The 23,529-nt window shown below is 39.5% G+C and overlaps 1 pseudogene; it reads left to right on the top strand.

Annotated features, from left to right (window-relative positions):
• Nucleotides 1-12,448: 12,448 nt before the first annotated feature.
• Nucleotides 12,449-13,729, top strand: LOC141496142 (glyceraldehyde-3-phosphate dehydrogenase-like; annotated as a pseudogene).
• The last annotated feature ends 9,800 nt before the right edge of the window (nucleotides 13,730-23,529 follow it).

The following is a 23,529-nucleotide window of genomic DNA, read 5'->3' as shown; positions in this document are numbered from 1 at the left end:
AGCCAGGTTCCCTGCCTGTTAAGATGCCAACCCACTTGGTTATTGAAGAGATGTGTCCATCCCTGACCCCACATTCTATAGAGATGAGGACCACTAGACAGAGACCTGCATTTCCACAGCTGGGATTTGCCTTGACCATGTGTGTTCCCTATCTGCATGCGCCTCTAAAATACCACTCTACTTTAAATTTGTGCCTACTCAGGTTTGGGGTAAATTTTGCAATGGCATTTGAGAAAATGTCTTTGTTTAGGGAAAAAAACCCACCATATTTATTAGTTGGTGAATAATGGGAAATATACTAGTGGAAATTAGTCATCCATAGGGCTATTTCTATGATCATGGGAGTGGAAGTGTCTTTCCCTTTGGTAGTCAAACCCAACAGGGGCACAGCAGGTGAGAATGACTCTAAATGGGGAAAGGAAATAGAAGAAGCATTTATTAAGGGCCTACTATTGTTAGGCACTATGTTAAATGTTTTACAAATAATATCTTATTTGGAAAGGATGGATATATGCACACATACATTTAAAGTAATTTAGGGTTTTGATAACAAGTACAATACTGGTGGGAATCATGAAATATTTCATATAGGAGGTACCACTTGAGCAGAGCTAGGAAGAAAGACATGTTAGGAAGCAGGGGTGATAAGGGAGAACATTCCAAGTATGGAGGATCACTTGTCTGAAGAAGGTAAGGAACCCAGAAATTGAGCATTGTGTGTGTGGCACAGCAAATAGACTAATGTGATTGGAATCCAAAGTGCATGAAAGGAATTCATGTATATTAAGCCTGAAAAGGGAAGTTCTAGTAAAACTTTGAATGGCTTAAGATGTTAAATAGAAGAATTTGCATTTTATTGTAGAGGCAGTAGGAATCCCTAGAACTTCTTGGTGAAGAAGAGATAAAACTTGCTCTTTAGAAATATCGATTTGTGGGGGCAGCTAGGTGGTGCAGTGGATAGAGCACTGGCCCTGGAGTCAGGAGTACCTGAGTTCAAATCTGACCTTAGACACTTAATTACCTAGCTGTGTGACCTTGGGCAAGCCACTTAACCCCATTTGCCTTGCAAAAACCTAAAAATAAAGAAATATCAATTTGTGTGGCAAAATAGGCACTTAAATATATATTGATTGCTGGTTATTTGTTATTGGACATTGATTAAACTGAATTGGTCTGAATATTTGGGAAGACACTTTGAAATTATGTTTGAAAAATGACAAGAAAAGACCCATATCTTTTGGAGATGGTATCAAGGGCATGAATAGAGGATGATGAAGATTTTTAAAACAAGGAAATGACAGGATAAGAATCATCTTTATTGAAGCTATAAATAAGAGCACAAGAACCTAGCAGTGATCTAATAGTTATACAAAGCAATCCCCCACTGCCCAGTGCTAGTTCTGACTCTGTACCTGTGTTCTAGAAGGTAACATTTATACTTCTTCCCTTTTCTTTCCTTGTCTAGAGTCACTCTCACCAGAACTGCCCCTATTGGGTTTGGTTCCCAAAGGGGAAGACACTACTACTCCCATGATCATAGGGATAGCCCTATGGGTGACGAATTTCCACTAGTGTGCTTCCCATGAACAATTAGCCAATAGACTTAGAATTTTTTTTTCTAACAACATGAAAAATTCATCAGAAGTGTTGAGATGGATGTTGAAGGGATGACATTCCAGGTAAAAGGTATATCTTTAATCAAAATATAGAGAAAGGGAAGGTAACAGACACACACACAAGGGACATTGAGTAGTCCAGTTTGGTCACTGCAACTTGACTATGGCTGAGGAAGGGAGTAGAGGGAATTTAGGGTGGAAAGGGAAAGAGGTATAGAATTATGAAGACTTTTGAAGGCTAGACCAAGCTGTTTAGATCTCAACAGTCTTAGAAAGATTTAAAACTAAGGGTAGTTTAAACCAAAAATTGGAAGGGATCTCTGGCAGGAACCATGAAAGCACCAAGGCTGTGAAAGGGAAAATGATGTCACATACATCCTATATGGACAATGTAAATCACTTAACCAATCAGAACCCAACTTTTTAAAAAGATTTTATTTATTTTGAGTTTTACAATTTTTCCCCTAATCTTACTTCCCTCCCCACACCCCCCACAGAAGGCAATTTGTCAGTCTTTACTTTGTTTCCATGTTATACATTGATCCAAATTGAGTATGATGAGAGAGAAATCATATCCTTAAGGAAGAAACATAAAGTATGAGAAATAACAAGATCAGACAATAAGATATCAGGCTTTTTTCTAAATGAAAGGAAATAGTCCTTGGACTTTGTTCAAACTCCACAGTTCTTTCTCTGGATACAGATGGTATTCTCCATTGCAGACAGCCCCAAATTGTCCCTGATTATTGCACTGATGGAACGAGCAAGTCCATCAAGGTTAAACATTACCCCCATGTTGCTTTTAGGGTGTACAGTGTTTTTCTGGTTCTGCTCATCTCATTCAGCATCAGTTCCTGCAAATCCCTCCAGGCTTCCCTGAATTTCTGTCCCTCCTGGTTTCTAATAGAACAATAGTGTTCCATGACATAGTATACCACAGTTTGCTAAGCCATTCCCCAATTGAAGGACATTTACTTGATTTCCAATTCTTTGCCACCACAAACAGGGCTCCTATGAATATTTTTGTACAAGTGATGTTTTTATCTTTTTTTCATCATATCTTCAGGGTTTTTGTTGCCCTTTGGGCATAAGAACCTAACTTTCTTAAGGGGGGGTTGCATTAGATGACCTCTGACCTCTGAGATTTTTTTCTATAACTGATTTTGGGGAAAACCAGATCTATTCCAGGGCCCTAGTCAATTCTAGTTCTTTACCTGTAAGAAGGAGAAGAGGTTAAAGGTAAGAGGAAGGTAAGAGAGTTATAGCTGATTTTTAGTTTTCCAAAACTCAGAAACCTATCATATAATAATCAGGCTCTTTCTTAGACAGTTGAGGCAACCAGATGATAGGTCCCCTTTTTTGGGCCAAGAATATAATTTCCTAAATTAGTGATTCTACCATAAGCCTTCTGGGCTTCAGAATCAAATCCAGGAGACAAATGGAAACCACTGACATTCCAGTGGACAAAGTTCTTGACCTGGAGTCAGGAAAACATTACTGGGAACAATTCACTTCACTTCTGTTTTCTTCAGTTTCTTCAGTTGTAAAGTGGGGATAATAATGCCACTTACCTTTCAAAGTTGTTTGAAGGATCGAAAGAGATGATACTTTTAAATTACTTAGCCCAGTGTCACAGAGTAGGAACTAGGTAAATATTTATTTCTTCCCTTTCCCCTTTCCAGGACAACAAAATGAGTGGAGAATTTTTAAAATCTCAGCCAGTGGAGCAGGAATTCTCTACCAAGCTTTCTGACTCTGAGAGAGGAGCTTATTTGTCATTTAAAGTTCAATTGACTTATATACAAATAGTCCCTCTCACTACTTTACTTGTGTGTACTTTTCTTTTCCTTTTTTTATGTTTAGAAACTACATAAGCTTAAGAATGATCTAGAAGGGAAAACCCCCCCACCCATTGTGTACATAGAGAACATTGCATTTTTACAAACCCCATCAGATATAACATATATTACTTAGTTGTGTGGGTCAGCTTTCTGGATTGTAAATTGGGGTCAGGTAGTTCTGTCACACCAGAGATGGTCCATTAGGGTTTGGCTCTAGGATTAAGGGCTGTCTTTCATTTGACTCTTGTCTTGCCTGGGGTGGTATCTTCTCAGTACCCTCTTCTGATAGAACTACATATGGAAAGAGGAAGAGAGGGAGCAGTGTCTAGGCTTAGAATGAAAAAAATTATTAATTTTTAGTAATTAATGAAGAGGGGGCCTTGGAAAACTGGGAATTTATTTTTAAAATTTAGCCCTGAAACCCCTTTCCCAGAGGGTTTCTTCTTTTATTGCAGCCATCTCCTTAACCAATGGGCTAAGTGGGTAGAGTACCAGCCCTGAAGTCAGGAAGACTTGATTCAAATGCAGCCTCAGACAATTACTAGCTGTGTGACTTTGGGCAAGTCACTTAGCTCCACCTGCCTTGAATCCAGGGCACAGGCACAGGCTTACATGCTACAAATCTATTCTGTGCCTGGAGTTTCTGAGAACTGCTCAGCTTTATCTTTTATGAACCTGTCAAAGTCATGATTAATTATTTCCCAGACAGTATAATCTTGTCCTTTTTATTTCAGTAAATGAAAAAAGTGATCACACTTCACAAAAGGATTACCAGATATGACCACATCCTCCATTATCGGACTACATGACTACAACTAGAGTATAATAAATTGGTAAAAGACTAATTCCTCCCACCCCCTTCACTCCCTGAGTACACATATGAAAGTGAAGAAAACTGGTTCACAGAGGTTAAATGATGTCTTAGGTCATTCAGATAGGTAAGAGTACTTATTTGAATTCAAAATATTCAACTTCATCCCAGATTTTACCAGTCTTCCTAAGATTTGTTAAGGAATTTAAATATGTGACCTTTTTCAGTCAGCAAAATCTCCTTTAATTATACCTTTGGTGAGTTACTTACTATCTCTGGGCCTCAGTGTCCCCATCTGAACAATGAATTCTATGGTTCTTCTCAGCTCAAAATGCTATGAACTGATGAACTGAAGTTAACATTAAATTAAATGGGAATTAAAAGCAAAAGTAAAATAAAATATGGAAATACTAGATGTGAAGTTTATAAAAGTACAATGATTGGTAAGCTCTGGTTGCAAACCTCAGGTATACCTTTTGAGTATAGATGAGATTTTTTCTTCTTCTTAGGTAATACTCAACTGTATCACCTTTAACTAGAGTCACCAATTATCTTAGTACTTGAAACAAGGAAAAGTTTTGAAGCCAGATTTTATGCCAGTGATCTTCTCCTTCTTTCCCTAACCCTTTGCTCCCATAAACTTGGTGGCCTTTTTTAAAAAATTTAATTTACAAAGCTATCTCCCCTGATATGTTCCATGAAACATTGGTCTCTACTATGAACTCCCAGTCTAGGGGAAAAAAAAACCCCCAGAAAACCTGGTGTCTATTAGGTCCAATAAATACTTCATTTCTAAACCAGCTGTTGGTTCCACCTATTTCCCTAAGCTCTCAGGTTATTATCGCATTCTTAGTGAGTTCTTTTTACTAAAAAGTCCTTTCACGAGTATATGAACTAGTACATGATCCCATCTTACAGTTTTACAATATGGTATAAATACAAATGACACACATTTATAGAGATAATTAGGTTTACAAGGTCCTTATCCTTACAATAAACCTTGGGAAGTGGTTGATTTAAATGTTATCTATTTTATGAGAGAAATTAAGTTGAAAGGCAGTAAAGAGGTTCATCCATGGAAATCACAGTTAATAGCTAGGACCATGACATGGACTGTGTGTATTTGATGGGTGTACACGGGTGTCTGCTCTACCATTAGCAGCCCATGTCAGGTATTTTTCCTCAGCTTTCTGCTGTCCACAGAAAAGTAGGTTTCATTTTATTAATAATCCAGCAGGGGCATGTAATAAAGAATTTGTCCACCAGGTGGTGACATGCTCAAAACACCAATCAGAACATCCTTTGAAGGTACTTAGGCTTTCCCCAACTGCAGCTGTATCCTCACTAAAGGGTGGTTTGCTGCAAACTCAACACTAAATTTTTCTTCCCTCACAGTTTGGACTGAACAGGTTCTGTCATGCTCACTTGCAAGATTTACAACTTAGCCTAGAGGAAAAGAAATTAAATATCATTCTGAAATATGAGTATTGTGAAAATAACAGTATGGCTCTTTTAGGGGGCTCTGCCATCGGGAAAATATACTATCATCATTAACCAACTTCATTTGACTGCTTTTTCAGTGGCCCCATGATTCATTAAATCATAGCAAAGGAGTTGATGGCACAGCATATTTAGCAAAACTGTAAAGAAATTGTTTGAACTAGTCTTCTCCATCCCATTTTTACTGCTTGTTCCAAGTGATTAACGGTAAAAGAGTTTCAAGTTTGGGATCAACCAAGACCTATTCCAGAGAGAGAGAGAGAGAGAGAGAGAGAGAGAGAGAGAGAGAGAGAGAGAGAGAGAGAGTCAGACACACATACACAGACAGAAACAGAATGGAGACATACTACACACATACACATATAGTCAGACAGAGACAGACAGAAAGAAAGACACAGAGACATACAACACACACACACACACAGAGGGAGAAGAGAGAGAGAGAGAGAGAGAGAGAGAGAGAGAGAGAGAGAGAGAGAGAGAGAGAGAGAGAGGGAGAGAGAGAGAATCAGACACACATACACAGAAACAGAGATAGAGACTGAAAGACAGAGACAGAAACAGAGAATCAAAGAGACAGAGACATACCACACACACACACACACACACACACACACACAGAGCGAGAGAGACACAGAGACAGACAGACACACAGAGAGAGAAACTACGGCAAAATTAGGAATGCTCTCCCAGCCTGATCTTACTATCTCAGTAGTGGAGGACTTTTTAATAGCAGTTTCCATTATCTTTTGAAACACTGGGCCTGCATGGAAATGCATGGTCTGCTTTATGATCACGAAATCTGGCTCACATTTTAAGTTCTCCAGGATCTGTCCCAGTTCATCTTTTACTATGCCCAATGTGAACTTAAGTAGCAGCATTAGGCACAGTGAGTAAAAATCTGAGCAATCAGCAGCAGGTTCAACTGCCAGTAGTGTTGAAAGAATGGTATGGAATGGCACACTGGGAATCTTTTCCAGGTAAAGAGAAGGAGAAGGAAGTTGGAGATATTGGAAAACATACCTTTCCTCTTAATAACTGGTCTACCCTAGTCAGCTTGCTGGAAGCATGAAGAATACTTATTTCCTAAGTAAGAGTCAGGACCAGGACTCAAACCCAAATCTATCAGCCGCAGAACCTCAGAACTTTCCTTTTTTTTGTATATTGTCTTTCCAGGAGTCAGTGGACCAATGGCCTGTACTTCCTCAGTGTCAGAACTCCCTCCAGCAAAGTGCAAAGCCATACATAACTTTATGTTTCTTAACAGAACTGCCTGAGGCTTCAGGATGTTGTGTCCTGCCTATGGCTATAGTGTTATAGTATAGAAACATTAAAGTTTTAACAAGCATTTGTATTTGACTCTTAAGTCCGGATTTGCTCATAGGTATGTTATGCTAACCCTCTTTCCCCTCTCATTAGGAACATGTACAAGTTCTACCTTTTTTTACCTTTTTTAATTACTCAGGCAAGGTATCTCTTCTCTACAGACAGATTAGTCTATTCTAGGTGGTTATTACCCCTTACTGAAACCCACAAATCCCTCTATATCCTTCAGCATCCAATATTCTGAGCCTTTCCCATCTCTCTCCTTTTTTCTCTTCTCCCTCTTACCTATCCAATATCCTGTAGGTGTCCCATCTATTCAAGGTTCTATTAGGAATTAATTCAAATTAATTTCCAGCAAGTTGTTGATGGACAAGTCTTGTGCCATATACATAATAAAATTAATTGAGTATTTTCCCCATCTTTGGAGATTATGTGCATTTTAACAAGGGGAAATAAATACTGAAAATCAAACAAAAGAATAGTGATCATTTCAGACTGTTTCAGGCATTTGGGAGATCTATTTTATGGCAAAAATAAATGAGTATTAATTAGGTATTTACTGAGTATCAGACCCTGTTGGAAGGATGAGAGATGTAGGTAAAATTGGAAAGAAAGTTAATCTCTTGAAAAATAAAAAAGGAACAGATCAATGTATGGATATTTATAGCAACTTTTTTCTGGTAGCAAGAAATTGGAAATTGAGGGGATGCCCATCAGTTAGGAAATGGCTAAATAAAATGGGCGATGTAATTTCATGGAATACTATTCTGCTATAAGAAATGATGAGCAGGATGTTCATAGGAAAAAACCTCAAAAAGACTTACATGAGCTGATGCAAAAGGAAATGTACTGTATACAAAGTAACTGCAATATTGTAAAATAATCGATTGTGAATGACTTAGCTTTTCTCAGCAATACAATGACCCAAGACAACTCTGAGGACCTATGATAAAAAATGCTTGGGTGACATGGGTGTCTGTTTAACCATTAGCAGACATCTGCAGACATCCCCAGGAAAAAAAAAAGCTTATGATGTCTGAATACAGATTGAAGCATACTTTTTTATTTTTCTTGAGGAAATTTTTGGGGAAGTTTGTTTTCTTTCATTACATGATTTTTATGGAGATGTTTTGGATAACTACACATTTATATTTTATATCAAATTGCTTGCTTTTTCAATGAGGGGGTGAGTTGGGTGGAAAGGATAGAACTTGGAGCTCAAAGCTTTAAAAATGATTGTTAAAATTGTTTTTACAGATAATCAGAGGAAAAAATAAAATTTTAGAAATGAGAAAAAAAATCCCTGCCCTGAAGGAGTCTATATTCACATGGGAGAAGACAGCACATAAGAGGAAGCTGAAAAGCAAGGGAGTACTTGGTGGAGAAAACCAGAAGAAAGTCAAAAGTTTAGTATAAAGAGGAATGAAGACTGAGCAACCTTCCTAATATGGAGATTCTGGGAAGAACTAATAAATCAGAGGGAAAGATCAGAGGTACTTCTTAGGACCCACAAGTTATATAATGAGGGTTGTCTCTTTATGTTGAGTCTTGGTTGTTACGAAGACTTAACCTCAGTTATTTCACCTCAGTTATGTGAGTAGTGCTGCAGTTAAGTGGTGCAGTGGATAGTCAGAAGGACCTGAGTTCAAATCTGACCTCAGACACTTGACACCTGTTAGTCACTTTACCCCAATTACCTCATCCAGGGCCATCTCCATTTGTCCTAATTCATATCTGGTCACTGGACCCAGATAGCTCAAGAGGAGAAAGGGAGGTGGTGACTTAGCACAGCCCTATCTCACTTAAATCACATGTGTGTCATGACATCACCTCCCTGTTGTTATGGTCTTCTTAGAGAATGAAAGACAAACATCATTATAATCATGTGAGTAGCAATGACATCAAATCCAAGTTTGGGTACAAATCTCTCTGGATTAGGAGATAAAGGGAGGAGGCCCTGGCTGTTCTCACAGAAGCCGCTGAGTTGAGGTCTTCTATATCTCTCAAAATGTAATCTGCAGGTGGACTGTCTTTTCAGTAATTTAATTAAAACTAAGAAAACTAATTTTGAATTCTTCTGTCAATCCCTGTCTAAAGTGATGGGAACTCTGGAGATAAACTTTCAAGCTGTCTTGAAAAGGTACATTCAGTTACCAGTTTTGGAAAGTAAAATATTATGTCTGATGTTTGATAAAATTTTCATTGTTTAATCCTCTTTTAAAGAAAAAGAGTCTGAGGGCTCTATACTTCACCATACTTCCTGTCATAGTAATTTCAAGAGGACCTTAGAGATTTCAGGAGAGGGGTCCAAGAGATGGCTTCTACTAAGCATTGTTGGGTGAAAACAGATTCAGCCCACACTTTTCTTTTTTTAAAATTTATTTTTAGGTTTTTTGCAAGGCAATGGGGTTAAGTGGCTTGCCCAAGGCCACACAGCTAGGTAATTATTAAGTGTCTAAGGTCACATTTGAACTCAGGTCCTCCTGACTCAGGGCTCGTGCTCTATCCAATGCGCCACCTAGCTGCCCCTAACCCACACTTTTAAAGAGAATTCTAGAAGCATTTTAATATGGTATAGTGATTCCCTCAACAGAATGGAAACTGTCTTCTCTTTTGATTCTATTCCTTTTTTGGTTTCCTCTTTATTTTATTTTCCCCAGTTACATGCAAAAATAAGTTTCAACATTCACTTCCAAAACCTGTAGTTCCAAATTCTCTCCCTTCCTCCCATCCTAATCCCTGTCATAGAAAGAGCAAGTTACTTGAAATAGGCTAAAAATGTATAACCACAAAAAACATTGCCATGATAGTTTTGTTGGAAAAGTAAACATAACTCCCTCCAAAAAAGAGAAACCTCAAGAAAAATACAGTTAAAAAAAAGCTATACTTCAATCTGTATTTAGAAATTATCAGTTTTTGTTTTGGGACTGAAAGCTTTCTTTATCATAAAACTTCAGAGTATTCTTGTTTCACAGCATTGCTGAGAAAAGGTAAGTCATTCACAACTAATCATCCAACAACACTGCTGTTATTTTGTGCACAGTACATTTCCCATTGCATCTGCCCTTGCAAGGCTTTTACTAAGAGCATCCTGTTCATCATTTCCAGAATGGAAGTTTCTTGAAATTCAGGGGCTAGTTCCATTTTTATCTTTGCATCCCTAAGTCTAATGTGTGGACTTTGAGCATAGTGGGTGTTTAATAAAATATTTACTAAATTAAATTGAATAATAAACAGAAAGTCCTTGCCAAAGACATTCAAGAATCCACATACACCCTGAGCTTTTTCATTTTAATCTTTATTTAGAAACAGAAGTATACACATAATGATATGTATAATAAATAAGCAAACTTTAATGTGGGGGAAGGAGAGAATAAACATTTATCACCCTTAGTTCTATATGCTAAGCACTGTTTACAAATCTCATTTGATCCCTACAACAACCCCTCAAGGTAGGTCCTATTATTATCCTGATTCTACAGTAAGAGAAACTGAGGCAAATAAGTTAACATAACTGGTAGCTATCTGAGTCTTGATTTGCACTCAGGACTTCAGGTCTTCTGCTCTACACACTCTACTGCCACCTGCAGAATGGATAGATAATTTGTATCTATTAGTTTTTCAAACATATGAAGATACTGTAGTAATAAGATCCATATTCATTTAAAGGCATTCACAAGTACAAAATAACTTTTTATCCACATATTTTTCTTCTATATATTTTATTTTTATTGATGCTTTTAAATATCATGTTAATTTCAGAATATAGCCCTTCCCCTCCTCTCAGCTTAAAACAAAGTGGAGAGGGGAAGCAGTTCTGCAAAAGCAACAGCATATTTACCTTGCCCAACAGTATATAGCCTAACAATGTTTGTTCCCTTGGGGCAGCTAGGTGGTACAGTGGATAGAGCACCGGCCCTAATCCGGCCTCAGACACTTATTAATTACCTAGCTGTGTGGCCTTGGGTAAGCCACTTAGCCCCATTGCCTTGCAAAAACCTAAAAAAAAGAATAAGGGTACCACAATTTATTTAACCATTCTATGTTTAAGGATTTGTTTCCAATTTTTTTCCACAACAAAAGCTGCTATGAATGTTATATTTGGGGTTTTTTTTTTTGATCTCTTGGGGATATATGCTTTGTTTTGGAATGTGTAGGTTTATCAAAAGCTATGGACCAATTCATAGGGCACCAGCATTATGTGATGGTATGCCTATTGTTCCACAGTTCCTCCAATCGTTTGTCATCCTTGTCAATTTTTAATGTATTTTTATCAAATCAACAGGTATTTTGTTTTAATTAGATTGACAAAAATGCACAATACTCTTGATATTATAATTAATTTCAGTCAGGCATTTACTTTTATAAAAAAGAAAGATACAAAAATATAACAAGTCAGTATCTGTTTACAACCAAACACAAAGCAAAAAATACTCAAACCGTTCTTATAAAAATGTCAACGGGAAATTCTTCTTAGTTAAAAGAGGAAATAAGAACAGTTTTTAATAGTTTTAAAAGTTCTATAATTATCCATATGTATTCAGTCTCTTTTTTGGCACCAATAGACTGAGAATTAATTCTATGGGTGTCCTTGAAATTTATTGATGTTGAAAAGGGATTATTATTCTTGTCCAGATGGAGAACTACTAATATTGTATAAAGACCACAGAACTTGGAGCCTGGGGACCTTGGTTTGTGAAGAGATGGAAAAAAATGCACCTTCCCTACTCAGGATATGAAAATTGGATTATTTATGTCTTTATTGTCTATCAGAGACTCTGAGCCTTCATTGTAACATCACTATATAAATACTGTAGGAAAGCATATGACATTAAATATAGTGTTCTCTTCCCACACAACATATTCTGGAATCCAGTGACACTGACCTTACTGAGACACTCCATTTCTTGGTGTAGGGTACTTTTGTTTTTGATTATGAATTTCTAGAATGCAGAGACTGTCTTTTACTTTGAGTTTAGCACAGGGGCTGGCATATAGTTGTTGTTCAGTTGTATACAACAGTTTGTGGCCCTGTGGACCATACAGGCCATGGGGTTTTCTTGGCAAAAATATCAAAGCAGTTTGCATTTCCTTCTTCAGCTATTAAGGGTGTGTCTGAGGCTGGATTTGAACTTAGGTCTTCCTGATTCCAGGCCAGGTTCTCTATCCACAAGTCATATTCCAGCTGGCATCTATTTGCTTAATAAATGTTTATTGGCTGAAGAAACATGAATTCACACATTGGCTATGTGTGAAAAATATGTTTGCTTCTGTAGCTCTAGTTGGTCTAATTTCTGGTTTAATCTAATTTTCTGATTCCTTCTGCAAATGCTAAACTTCCATGCAAAAAAGAGCTTTTAGGAGCTCTTCTCCAAGCTCCCTGCAAGGATCCACTGCCTTGGTCAGTCGCATTCCTGAGCCAAGATGGTGAAGGTTGGAGTCAACGGATTTGGCCGCATTGGGCGTCTGGTGACCAGGGCTGCACTCATCTCTGGCAGAGTAGATGTTGTGGCCATCAATGACCCCTTCATTGACCTCAACTACATGGTTTATATGTTTCAATATGATTCCACCCATGGCAAGTTCAAGGGCACTGTCAAAGCTGAGAATGGAAAGATGGTGATCAATGGAAAAGCTATTACCATCTTCCAGGAGTGGGATCCCACCAATATTAAATGGAGAGATGCTGGAGCTTAATATGTTGTAGAGTCCACTGGTGTCTTTACCACCATGGAGAAGGCTGGGGCTCACTTGAAGGGTGGAGCCAAACGGGTCATTATCTCTGCCCCTTCTGCTGATGCCCCAATGTTCGTGATGGGAGTGAACCATGAGAAATATGATAATTCCCTTAAGATTGTCAGTAATGCCTCCTGCACCACCAACTGCTTGGCCCCCTTGGCCAAGGTCATTCATGACAACTTTGGCATTGTGGAAGGACTCATGACCACAGTGCATGCTATTACTGCTACCCAGAAGACTGTGGATGGTCCCTCTGGCAAGCTGTGGCATGATGGGGTGTGGTGCTGCCCAAAACATCATCCCTGCTTCCACTGGAGCTGCTAAGGTTGTAGGCAAGGTCATCCCTGAGCTGAATGGAAAGCTCACAGGCATGGCTTTCTGTGTTCCCACTCCCAATGTATCTGTTGTGGATCTGACCTGCCGCCTGGAGAAACCTGCCAAATATGATGACATCAAGAAAGTGGTGAAGCAAGCATCAGAGGGACCCTTGAAGGGCAGCCTGGGCTACACAGAGGACCAGGTTGTATCCTGTGACTTTAACAGCGACACCCACTCTTCTACCTTTGATGCAGGTGCTGGCATTGCCCTCAATGACCACTTTGTCAAGCTTATTTCATGGTATGACAACGAGTATGGTTATAGCAACCGTGTAGTCGACCTCATGGTCTTCATGGCCTCCAAAGAATAAAATGGGAAGCCATGGATGAATCTTCATCCCCAGGCAAAAAAAAAAGTTACATCACTGGGGAGCCCACATCCCTAACATGCATTCCTCTACCAGGGATCCTGTGCCCCATTCACATCCTTGTCCCAAAGCACCCCTGTAGGGGGGAGAAGTCTAGAGTCCTTTATTGTGTACCATCAATAAAGTCATCATATTCAGTGAAAGAAAAGGAGCTTTTAGGAATATAGCTTTGATAAGTACAACACAGGACTAATTTTTATAGTTTCAGGTCTATAGTTTTAGCTGTATCCCCATGAATATGCCAATAAACTAGAGGGGAATCTCTCCTCTTCTCCTCTCTCTCTCTCTCTCTCACACACACACACACACACACACACACACACACACACACACACACACACAAGACTAGGAATGACTTGGAATGAGGAGAGCTATTTCTTTAAACTGGCATTATGGGAAGGGACAACTGATCACCTTTCTCCACCAATCACTATGTGTCTAAGGATACATGGTGTCTCTATTTCTTTTTTAAAATTAATTCTTAAATTAATTTTTTATTAAATAAATTACTGATCTTAGCTGAATAATCAGGAGGTGTCTAAATAGCTACCTTAAAAGGGAAATTCCTAGGTAGAAACTTTGAAAGCATTAAAAGGTAGGGGAAAATTATAAAACAAAAACTAAGAAAACTAGATTAGCAACGACTGAGTCAACAAGAAGCTGATCTCCCTAATGCTTATATCCTGCTAAGGGGCTGATTCTGCAAACTCTATCATCTAGAGAGAATTGGTTATTGATTATTCTGACAAGAGTGGGGAATCAGAATCAAAGATGTAGATGGTCAATGGTTCATAGGTTTAGAGTTGGAAGAGACTTTGGTAATAATTGAGTCCAACCCTTTCATATTAAAGATATTGAAAAGTGAGACCAGGGATAGGAAATTACTTGCTCAAGAGCCAATTTGCTGTTAAGTGGAAGAGCTAGAATTTAAATAAAGGTGACTCGATTCCACAACAATTCTGATGCTATAAACTAAAAATGTAAGTTTTAAGCACTTGGCTTATGGATTCTGTTATAAAATCATGTTTAAATAACTAGTTCATCTCAAACTCAGGTAAGCCCTACCTTATGTTATCATTATCCCTTCCTTCCATGGAAATTTTAGTGACTTGTAAGTAGGGAATTGGATAGAAAGAAAAATGGGGAATGGGTTCCTCAAAGAGGAGGCCTTCTCAATGGAGTCTTGTTTCTGATACTTTCATGTGCTCATAGGCAAGTTAACAACCTCTCTGAGTCTACTTCATTTGCAAAATGAGCACATTAATAGTCACACTGGCTTATCCCACAGAAGTACTGCAAGTAATAGATAAATAATAAAGCTTTAGGTGGCTCAGTGGTTAGAGTGCTGACCTCTGGAGTCAGGAAGACCTGAGTTCAAATCTTCAGACATTTACTAGCTGTGTAACTCAGTTTCTTCATCTGTAAAACGAAATAGAGAAGGAGATGGCAAACCACTCCAGTATCTTTGCCAAGATAACTCCAAATAGGGTCACAAAGAGTCAGACACAACTGAACAACAACAAAAAACTATGAATATGAATTATTATCTCTAGGCCTTATTCCACCTAAAGGTTATCTCCTTGCTTTTTGGTCATTTGGTCAGATAAGTCAAAATAGGGAACTGATTTTATGTGGTAAGGTTTACCTTCTCTCTCTGCTATAAAATGGAACTCTATTTTATTGCTAGAACTGTGAACTCCAAACATGGAGCCATCCCATAAGTTATATAAAATATATGGCCTTCTTTTTCTTTGGTCTTCTTTTGTTTGTTTTTAAGCAAAAAGTTGGTGGTCAATAATGTAATCACTTTATCCACCAGGCTTTTTTTAAATTTATTTTTTATTTAGTTAAGTTAATGGGGTTAAGTGATTTGCCCAAGGTCACACAACTAGCCAATTATTAAGTATCTGAGGTAGAATTTGAATTCAGGTCTTCCTGACTCTAGGGCTGGTGCTCTATCAACTGCACCACCTAGCTGCCCCTGTCTATCAGACCTGACTTCAAATGACCATTGACTACTCACCCAAACCAAATCCAAATTGGAGGCTTCTGTCCCTAATTAGCTAGGTTACCCCAGATAAATTACCTCCTTGTCATGAAAAATAAGGGGTTGAAATGGATGAATTCCAAGGTCCTTTCCAATTCTAAAATTCTATGAATTTAAGATCTACATAGAAATAACAAAACCTTGAATCACAATTAAAATGCAACTGCTCATTTTCTCAAAATACATCAAAATACTGAAAGTCCATTTCTACCCTTCCTACCTATGACCATTTATTTTTGGGGAGGGGAGAGGGTCCAGTAAATCAAACAACTGGTATAGTTGGTAGAGTCCAGGTATTTAGAATCAAAGAATCAGCATTTAAACTCGAATTCTGTCACTGACTACCCCAACCAAACAAGTCACGTTTGTTTCCTCATTTCTAATCAATCAATCAATTAATAAACATTGTGTTAGGTGCTGAATATATTTTCTTAAGAAATTAAAAAAATAAAAGCTCCTATTTTCAGGAAGCTTATATTCTAATGAAAGATTTGGATGATATAATCTCTAAAGTCTATTGTAGTTCTACATCTATGGTACTTTGACCCTTCAGTGCTAGATAGATGATGGTATTCAGAACTTCTGATCCATGACTAAGATCTGACTCATCTCACCTCACTATAGCTCTAAGTTGCAAGGCTTAATGTTGCCAGCAGATGGCATAAGATGCATTGTATATAGAAGGGCCTGGGAGTACTGTGAGCACACAAGACTGTGGGTGTTAGGTTCAGCAATTTCCAGGAAGCACATCAACAGATATTTCTTACAAACACTTCTATACCAACTAAGTCACTTATAATAGTTGTTTCAGACATCTTTCCTTTTTCTTATCCCTGTATAGAATTGTTATTTGAGTCTTTGAAAGTTATTGTTGATATATCCATAAATTCTTACATAAAATTCTTTTGCTTTGGGAAACTCCCAGAAAATTAGAATCTGCATCATCTTTTTCTCAACATTTCAACAGTGAGATAAACATTGTAGATAAAAATAACAGGAAATGTAAAAGGAAACAAAAGTCAATAACAACACACCTCTTAGAGGAGACTTTGATGCTCCAAAGGTATTCCAAAAGATTAATCTGGTTTGGGGGTTTTTTCCTTTGGAAACAGGAACTGAAAAATTCCAAAGATGAGGAATGTAGTTGGGGACACCAGTGAAAAACATTTGAATCATTTAAAAACATTAAAGAGAGGTTAACTGCAAAGTCAGAAGGTCACCTGGATTCTTATTTCTGGTTCTGTTTTTGAATAAACATATAACCCTGGAGAAATCACTTCAGTCAATCAATAAACATTTCTTATCTAATACTAGACCCTGTTCAAAAAGAGGCAAAAGACAGTTCCTGCTGTCAAGGACCTCAAAATCTAATAGAGGAGACAATAAGGTTGTACACACACACACACACACACACACACACACACATATATATAAATACATGCATATATATGTATATATATACATACATACACAGGATACGTAATAAATAATTAAGAGACAGAAGGCACTAGAATGGAAGGGGTTGTAAAAGATGGGATTTTAGTTGGGAATTAAAGCTAGTGAACCCAGCATGGAGAGATGGCATTGGAGATAGTCAGAGAAAATGCCTGGAGCTGAATAATAAAGTCTTGTTCACTGAACATCAATGAGACCAGTGTCATTTAATGAAAAACTATATGTCCGAAGGTAAGGAGACTGGAAATGGGGGAAACAGGGGCTAAGATTATGAAGGACTTTACCAAACAAAGGATTTTCTATTTGCTACTGGGGGTAAGGGGAAGTCTTGAGAGTTTATTGAGTTGGCATTGATTTGGTTTATTGAGTTGACTTGGTAAGACTTGTACTTTAGGAAAATCACTTTGGTAGCAAGGTGAAGGATGGATTGGAGTGAAGAAAGGTAAAGTGAGCAAACCCACCAGTAGGCCTTATGGTGGTTATTGGAAAGATGTAAAGATGAAATTGGCAGGCAATAGATTGGATATTGAGGGTGGTGGTGAAAGATAGTGAAGCATTGAGGATGACACCTAGGTAGTAAGCCTAAGGGAATAAGATGTGGTGTTACTTTCTACAGTAACAGATAAAATAGGGTCTGCTTCATTTCTTTAGAAATGGAAGTATGAGTTATAAGACATTTATTGTGTTAATACATTTTCTAGCATAAGTTTTATACTTCATCTTATTCTTTGGTGAATAGGGTCAGGCAAATAAGGGACTTATTTTTGCCTAGAAAGTTCCTAAGAAAAGTAAGAAGGAAAGGGAAAAAATGCAAATTGTGTCAGCTACAAGCATTTATAAGCACTTTCTTTTTATGTGCTCAGCACTAAATACTGGGAATAGATACAAAGAAAGGAAAATATAAGGCCCTGGCCTTCTAATGGTTGGGAAGGAGCCAGTTCTTGGGAACTAAAGACTCAGATAATTCCCATACCCCAATGAGTCATACGCACAGACAGTAGAGAACAGTGAAGAGAGCACTATTAGAGACCCAGAAGCCTGCTACTAACTAGCTATGTGTCCTGGAGGAATTTTGTTCACCTCTCTGAACTTCAGTCTGAAGATGAAGAAGAGAGAGAAAAAGAAGATGGAAGAAGAAAGAGGAAGGAAGAAGAAAAGAAATAAGAAGGGAGAAAGAAGGAGGAAGGGAAGAAGAATAAAGCCAAAGAAGAAGATAGAGAAAGAAGAAAGAGGAAGAAAAAAGAAGGAAAAGGAAAGAATGAGAGAGGAGAAGGAGGAGGAGAAGATGAAAGAACAAGAAAGAGGAAGAAGGAAGAGGAAATAAAGAGATGAAGGAGGAGGAGGAGGAGAAGAAGAAGAAAAGAAAGGAGGAAGAAGAGAAAGAAGAAAAGGAAGAAGAAAAAGAAGAGGAAGAAGAATTGTTTTCTGTCCATTGATGTAAGGTGGCAGTCATCTTAGCCCAGCACTTTAAAAATGCATATATAAGGCATATGCATCATGTTAATTTAATGTGCAAATATCAGGCATAATTGTTATAGTCAACAAACAATATAATCATTAATATCTAAGCAAGTTTGAAAATATGTCCATATTTCTCATATGCCCATTCTTTGCATGATAAATGTAGTTCACTATACAGACACATCTTTCCTAGACTTTCCGTAGTGAAATACTATTTAAAAACTTTTGTTGATCATTTCTTAATCTGAACAAAGAAAAAAATCAGATCATTCAGCTCTGATGATTGGTCATTTCCACACCCTCCTGCAGTTTCCTTGTTCCGAGGAGTACAGATGATGTGGTTCCTGCCTGGAGGAAGTTAGAGAATGCTGTGGCTAATGGGAATGGTGGCCAAGAAAGTACTCCTAGAAGCCTCTACCGGAGCAAGTGTTGGGTGGGAGTGTTTATGGAATTTTGAATCTTACTGGCGTGGTCCATCTTAAAGGATGAAGAGTCTCAATGGGCCTCAATTGCACCTGCTACCTCACCTCTATCAAAAAAAAAAAAAAAACCCAAACCTTAATGGAGAATAAACTTGTAAAGAGGCGAAATGGTCGATAACAGTACAGGTGTCCCTAGGATGGACAACCTCATTGCAGCCTGGGAAATAAATCTTGAATCCTAAACGTCCTCCCCAAATTGCCTTTCCATCTTTAGAAGACCAGGCAGGATGCAAGCAAGGAGACTCCTGTCTCCCAAAGAGTCCTGGAAACGTACATCACATAAGCTATTTATTTCGAATGCTGTGGATTTCGCCCCCACTGTGTTATTCTAGACTGCGATCGTAAATCATATTAACTTCACATCTGAACTTTCCATACACTCAGAGTGAGAATGAGAAATCTTGATTTTGGAAAAGCTTTCCAGTACCTCAAGAACATCCGCCTGTGCGTGGGTAGTGAAGTCTGTATAAAGGGGGGTTAGGTGTGGGCTGGGACTGGGTGGGAGGGGGAACCTTCATTTCAAAGCAGCTTGAAACAGCCCATTGCAATCCGAATATTCAGATCTGTCAGCAACGCATAGGGGAGCTTTTAAAAACAGGGAATATTTTAGAGAATTTCAAAGCCGGCTCTCCCTTTCTAGAAATGTAAGCCATTTCTGTGGTGGACATATATTTGTTTATATTGTATACACTTACTTCCATTTGCTGATTTTTAGCTAGTTTGTGTATTGCTTCAAATATTTAAGCCAACCAACCTCCATTTTAGCTATTTAATTTTGTTAAACTTAGTGCTACATACCAGCTAACCAAATACCTTGCTTGAATTACATTGATGCAATGGAGACGCATTTATCGTGGAAATCGGAATATTAGGTTTCTCTGTCATCTTGCTCATTTGGGGAAGGGGGAGCTGGCGGGAAAGAGACATAGATTGCTCTCCTGTTATGAACATATTTTCTCTATTTGTTGGAAAGCTTAGTTTTAATATTCAAAGTCCCCAGTCATTCCCTCAGTCTTCCCATCCAGCCCTTTAGGGGAGAAAGTGTATTTTCAACCTTTAGATTGTGGGGCCTTTAGTTAGAGATTAAAAATTCAGTTTTTTAAAAACCACTAAATTTAAAAAAAGGAATGGGTGGACTCTAAAACCTTTTAAGCAAATACAAAGAGAAATAATTAAATGATTTTAAGAGTAATTTTTTAAAAAAGAATGCGCTTTTCTTTTGGTTATGAAATCTTAGAGGAACTTTGTATCTAAATACAGAGCAAAGATCTAGATTCGAAACAAAAAGCAGGTAATTGCACCAATAAGAAGGAAACTGCTTAAAATAAGTCTTTCTTACGAGTTAGCTAATAACGAAGGAAAGACGAAAAACGTTAAGATGCAATTCCTAGTCTTACGTTATTAGATCCTCGTGCTATTTATAAAAGTTTTAAAATTATTATGATAAAATGATTTCATTTTCATTTCATTTCATTTTATTTCATTTCATTCAAAAATGATTTAATGATCAATTCTTTTTTGAACAAGTAATTTTTTAAAAGATCAGTTTTTTGAAACAAAGCGATGACTTTCCCTTTCTCTCTGAAATTGATTTTACCTCAATGAGCCAAAGGGCAGATTCTCTTGGTATTTCAAATTCTGCCTTTCCTATGTGGCAGCGGAGAATTCACCCCTCCGAATCTGGGGAGAGGGGTTCCCGTATACCTCACGGACTCCTCTTTAAGAATGAACTGGGGAGATGGAATTCTACTATGGAGATTAAGTCTGCTCGACTTCATTCCTGGAGAGTTTGCAATCTCGAAACCTCGGGCTGTAGCAAGCTCTCATTTTCCGCTGCTCCTGAGTGAAGCGGTCCAAACTCCCCACGGCCGACTCCCAGTGCCCCAAAGCTGGCATCCGCAGAGAGAGTCAATCTTCTGGATCCCACCTTTCCCTACCCGTTATTTCCACGCGTAACAAGTTCCAACAAATTTCACAGAGAGGCAATTGATGTAAAAAATTCTTCTTCCTTCCAAATCGGGTCCCAAACTAACCGACAACAAGCGCGACTCATTTGGGAACCTGGTTCGCCTCGCCCAGAACGCTGTTTTCACTGTCTGTCTGCCAAAGTCTCCGTGGATTGGCACGGGTCAGCGCGAAGGCCCCCTTTTTAGGACTGCTAGATTGGTAGGCTGTTTAGTAGCAAATTTGCGAACCGTGGGACCTGAGAGCGTGGGATGGGGCCCCCTGATTTAGTAAGGTCTCTCGGAAAGCCGCGAGGAGGCTGGGAGTGACCCGGGAAGGGGGGGGGGGCGGTGTTTCTAAGGGCAGGTGGATCCCTCTGGGAAAACTTGGCGCCACAGAGAAGCAGCCTGCCCAAGGTTGCCCGAGCACGATTCTCCAAGGTGGCAAAACACCCAGACTGTCTGAACTTCCAGGTGTCCGCCCCCAGATTGGCTGAATGAGTGTGTAAATAAAAACGTAACTTCACTCAAGCGTCTCTCTTCTAGACGAAATTACTCAAACCTGGGTTAGTTCTTTCACCTCTGGGGAAAGGGGGAAAGATTGGAGGGGGGGGGTTGCATATGATGTCACGCTTTCCACAGATCCTTACCATTTTGAGGGTTTTCTGAATATGAAGTGTCTATGGAAAGGAAGGTCGGGGAGAAGGGCTGGGGGGAAAATTGTGGGACCTATTTTTCCCCGACCATGCACCCTACAGCCCTTAGAGAGATGGGGAGGGGTGCTAAAGAGGAGAGATCTTTCAGGTCAAGGCCAATGGTAAACAGCTGGAGATTTCGTAGAAGGGAGAATTGGGGTCGGGCCTCTGGAAGCTTCCTCTTCTCCCCCCCCCAACATTACCTGCTGTGTCTGTATCCCCTAGATCGGATCTTGGGCAAGATAAATTCCGAGACCACTCTCCTTGAGGCTGGGGAGCAAGGCAGATTTTCGAACCCCAGGGACAACAGGAATTAAGGAAGGTCTTCGTTGACAATTATCTGAAAGCTTCAGTCGAAAGTGGAATTCTCCGAACTTGGAGTTAGCTCTTGAACAATTTAGAAGGCCACCTCCGACGTCTTTACCCGAAGCGACGTGATTAACATAGGTTTCTTTGGCCATGGGAGGATAGGGGAAGGAGGCGCATAAAGATTTCGAGGAAAACTGTCTGCTGAACCCCAGAGAAAATTAAATTGTGGGGTGGACGAGTCATTCCAGAGTTACCAATTCAAAAGCCAAGCTTAAGAGAACCCTGGTCAACCTTTGGGCCCTCCTAGGGGACTCAATGCTCTATTATTGTTGAGAGACTTGAGGGGAAAAAAAGATATTTTCCCAATAGTTTTTGTTATTAACAGTCACGTGCTATCCCCCCTACACCACCCGGTTCTCGACTCTCCCCTCGGGTTCCTTGATGAAGCTGGCACTGGGCCTGAGATCCTTGAGGTTGGTGGCTCGAGATAAGAGGAACTGGACAACGAGATTGTTCACTAAAGTCTCCTGCCTGCTATTCCTCACTTGGCTCGAACCCTGAGCCCTGGGGGGACCCCACCCCGCCAGCCGCAGCAGGCCTCGGTTACCTCGCTCTGTCTCCCACTCTTTTTTTTTTTGTATGGAGGCAGGGTGTTGTAGATTGAAACCCTTTTAAACTCCCTGGGCCTCATCAACTATGGAATATTCCTCAGAGATCACTAGTGTCACTTTCCGTTCCTTGAGGTCATTCCTGTTGGGAGCCGGGACTGCAAGATTTCTCTCAGATTTCTTCAATCTGTGGCTACTGCGATCTCCTCCTCCTCCTCCCCAGCGTGGGCTAACTAGCCTTCAGGCCAAACAGAAATTGGAAGCTTGGGTTTTTGGAGCACCCACTTCTGTGCTCTGGTAGAAAAGGTATGGGCGGTTTATTAAATGTTTGCAGGCTGCCGGAGCTTTCTGGGACAGGAACCTGTGCAGAATTTTGAGCTTCAGTGATCGGAGCAGTCGTTGCCCTCTGCATTTCTCTGAGTCAGGGGAGACACCCTTAAAAAGCGGCCCTAGCCCTAGCCAGATTCCCCCGTCCACTCTGGGTCTGCGAGACTCTGGAGGGGTAGTGTTCTTGGTGGTGGTGGTGGTGGTGGTGGTGACAGATTGTTTGTCCGAGCTCTGCCCGCCCAGAGCACTAAGGCCGGCCGGTGTTGCTAGAGGGAAGTTTGGTTTGGACTTTTCTGCTGCTCCCTGTTCCTGATTCGGAAGGATTTGGGACTGGGAAAGAGGACCTCTGGGACCGAGCACAAAAGGAGAGGAGGGGACTGTAGGAACTGGGGTGGGGGGGTGTGCTGCTGGAGAAGGGAGTCCAGGAAGCAGACTGCGCTGAACTTGGGTGGGAAGTTCGGTTCCAGGACAGCAGGATGGGGGTGAATCGTAGTCATTGGGACCCCTACAACAGAGTTGGTGATACCCCCTTCCCTGAGCTTTCTACCTGGAAAGGCAACTTGGTAGTTCTGGCTAATGAGAAAGGGAAAGAAAATCACGATTATTCGAGTTCCAGCGCTGTAG

The sequence above is a fragment of the Macrotis lagotis genome, chromosome 8, assembly GCF_037893015.1.
Source record: "Macrotis lagotis isolate mMagLag1 chromosome 8, bilby.v1.9.chrom.fasta, whole genome shotgun sequence".
Taxonomy (NCBI): Eukaryota; Metazoa; Chordata; class Mammalia; order Peramelemorphia; family Peramelidae; genus Macrotis; species Macrotis lagotis.
This window is presented reverse-complemented; position numbering and strand designations above follow the sequence as displayed.